The sequence below is a fragment of the Aptenodytes forsteri genome, unplaced genomic scaffold, assembly GCF_000699145.1.
Source record: "Aptenodytes forsteri isolate BGI_AS27 unplaced genomic scaffold, ASM69914v1 Scaffold414, whole genome shotgun sequence".
NCBI lineage: Eukaryota > Metazoa > Chordata > Aves > Sphenisciformes > Spheniscidae > Aptenodytes > Aptenodytes forsteri.
The window spans coordinates 289,466-292,885 of record NW_008794579.1 but is presented as its reverse complement, the minus strand read 5'-3'; the positions used below and the strand labels follow the sequence as shown (position 1 = coordinate 292,885).

At 36.2% G+C, this 3,420-nt stretch overlaps 1 protein-coding gene across 1 annotated transcript in view; it reads left to right on the top strand.

The window, feature by feature from the left end:
- LOC103893362 (protein eyes shut homolog) overlaps window positions 1–3,420 on the top strand; it is a 949,231-nt gene that overhangs the window by 684,238 nt on the left and 261,573 nt on the right.

The following is a 3,420-nucleotide window of genomic DNA, read 5'->3' as shown; positions in this document are numbered from 1 at the left end:
AGGGAAGTGGTTGAGTCCCCATCCCTGGAGGTATTTAGAAGACGTGTAGATGTGGCACTTAGGGACATGGCTTAGTGGTGGACTTGGCAGTGCTAGGTTAATGGTTGGACTCAATGATCTGAAAGGTCTTTTCCAACCTAAACAATTCTGTGATTCTATAAAATGGAAGAAAAGTCTCTGCATGTGTGGAAGCCTTTACTTACCCCTTCTCTCACCTGAACCTTAAGAGAATTTCAGCTTAATTAGAGATAAACATATAGAAACATCCAAGGAAGCTCTTCATACTTAATCTGGGTGCATTTTTTAAACCTTCTGTTCCATTTTCTCTGTAAATAGTAAATAGTGTCTATTGGTAATCCTTATTCACTTGTTATCTTCATCTTGCGTGCAAGTTTATTTAACTGTGGGGAAATCCTTAGAAGTAAGGTTTTGGCATTCCCCAGCAATTGCCTTTCACCATCATGATGCATACCCGCAGAGGCTGTGTTTTGCTAGTTTGAGAGCTTGTATTGTAGGGTTCAATCTTCCAGTGATCGAAGATAACTAGAAGAGCTCATTGACATCAGGAAAGGCTGTAGAGACAATGCCTGTTCCTCAAAACTTGAAAAGGCCTATATGAAAACCAGAGTTTCATCACTGCTATCTCTTGAGTTGAGAGAAGTTTGGTGCTCATTGTAGGCCTTGCTGTTGCTGTTGCCATTGAGTTATGAGCAGTGGGATAAAGGGGTTATGTCAAATATTGAACAATGAAAATTTTAGTGAAAAATTTAATTGAAAAGATCCAGTTTTGTCTTACATGTATTAGCCTTTCTACAGTCATGCTAGAGATCAAAATTCTTTGATGGGGTTTCAGTGCCACTCAGTGATGTGTGATCTGGTTTCAGACTAAACAGATTCAAGTTTCCAGCTGTAGCTGGTTCTAGCCAGAGGAGGTTAGGCAGGTCTCACCACCAACCTGCAAAGGTGACTAACGCAGTTCAGAAACCAGACCAGCCCACAACTCAACCAACGCTGTGCTTGAGCTCAGGTCAGGTGGCCTGCTCATCCACCTACAAGCTGCATATCCATCCTTCAATGAAAAAATTGATTGTATGTTGTCTCCGTATTGTTTCCATGTAATCTCAATTTCTGAATCTCCACCTAAGTGTTTTTTATTAAAATGTTTATGTGTAATAGCAAAGAACATTTTCCAAATAGGAGCAGAAATCCTTAATTCTTTCAGGGATTTTTAGACAGTTATTTTAAAATATGTCCACTATTGTACATATTGTAAAAGCTATTTCACTTTATAAGAGAAAGTGGAAAATGAAATGCTAAACTCTAATTTCTTTAGAAAAGTTGAAAGTTGAAAAGTACCAGAGTTGTCAAGATTTGTGAATCCTTTATGGTATTGCTGCATAAGAAAGACTTCAAATAATTACCAATGAAATCTGAGCATAAATTATGTACCTTCGATATAAGAGAAATCAAGAAGATCTATAAAAACTATAACTTTGAAGATCTTTATCATTAGTAATTTATCAAATACCCATTTTACAGCATGCTAATTAATTTTCTATACTCTGAGTACATTTATATTTCCTTTTGAAATCCAGCCTATTGTTACTAAATCATTGCTGCTATTCAAACCTCTCCAGGATCTTAGTACTCTTAAAAGTTTTACTAGTCTGCTAAAAGTATTATCTCCTCCAACTCATATTGAAATCTTAGTCATCTGATAAGTAGTTAAAGGGTGTTTTCTGTTTTTTGTTGTTATGTTGATTTGCTTGCTATAGTTTTGTCTTTTCTGTTTTTAATTTGGAGAGGTCAAGAAAGTCTCTTAAGCATAGAGTGCTGTTAGACAGAACATCCCTCTCTCCCTCTGGTCTGTGTGAAGAATCGTTCGCTTCAGACTGCTGGGGAAGATACTGTGTCCTCAGGTACTTACTGGTGGTTTCAAGCTTGATTGGCAATACCAGTAGGATAGCCAGGGCAGAATTTCTGGAATGCCTTTCTCCTTAAAGGTAAATGGGGCTGGTTTTATCTAAAAAAAAATTCTTAGGAAAAGGTTGTTTTCTTTTTTTTATACACCCATATTTTTGGATTTAGGACATATAAAGAAGTAGATATTTTATAATTTGTACTATGGACTCAAGTTGCACCAGGGGAGGTTTAGATTGGATATTAGGAAAAATTTCTTCACCGAAAGGGTTGTCAAGCATTGGAAGAGGCTGCCCAAAGAAGTGGTGGAGTCACCATCCCTGGAGGTATTTAGAAGACGTGTAGATGTGATGCTTAGGGACATGGCTTAGTGGTGGACTTGGCAGTGCTAGGTTAACAGTTGGACTCGACGATCTTAAAGGTCTTTTCCAGCCAAAATGATTCTGTGATTCTATGATTCTATGTGCATCAAAATGGAGGCTGAGCTTGTTGCCAAGAGTGGTTTACTTCATGTTGTTTGTCTTCATTGAGAATTAATAATGGTCATTCAGAGTCCCAAAGAGTCAGTGAGGAAAAATTGCTCCAGTGTAATGAGGGATCAAGTCTGAACTCTGAGGCACTTTAGAAAGACAGGAGGTTTTTACTTACTCTGAAGAATTGTTCTATGTGTTGAAAAGCCTTTTAGAAAGTCATTGTCCTTTACCTATGATGCCTCTAGTCAGAGGTTACCTTTACACAATTTATGACAAAGTAGCTCTCAAAAGTATGAAAATGGTTGCAATAACTAAATAGTCTTCAGTTCTGCATTCCTCATGTTGTCCTCTTTTCAGTTCTTTGTTGAGTGGAATCTGTATTTTAGGGAGTTGATTTTTTTTTTTCTTCTATTTGTTGAATTTGTAGTAAATCATTAATGAATTGACATAGATCTGAAATGTACATAGAGTAATTTTTACTTAGGTCAGGAAAAAAATTCTAAACTCCACTGGAAGAAGTTTAACTGAAATGGAATAATTATTTGATATTTCACGTTTTATGGGGAGATATATTTATGCTTGAGGTCTATCTTGTGGTTATTTTATTTAACCTGGAAGTTTGAACATACCCAGTAACTTCATCCATGTACTAGAATGGTTTTACATATATAAAAAATAGTTTCTTGGCTTGGATAGAATAAACAAATTTGTACTGAGAAACAGTGATTTCACTTGATTGTATACCTTTAACTCGACAAGCAAAATAAGAAGTTAGTATGATAGTTAAAATAGTCTTTGAACTTTCTACAGAACTGGGAGGATTTTTAGAATAATACTGTCAAGAAAGTCCCTAAAAACACCCATGGTAAACAGGAAAAATTGGAAAAAAAAAATTCATGTGTTAATATTGTCTTGGTTTTGGCAGGGATAGAGTTAATTTCCTTCCTAGTAGCTGGTACAGTGCTGTGTTTTGGATTTAGGATGAGAACAAAGTTGATAACGCACCCATGTTTTAGTTGTTGCTAGG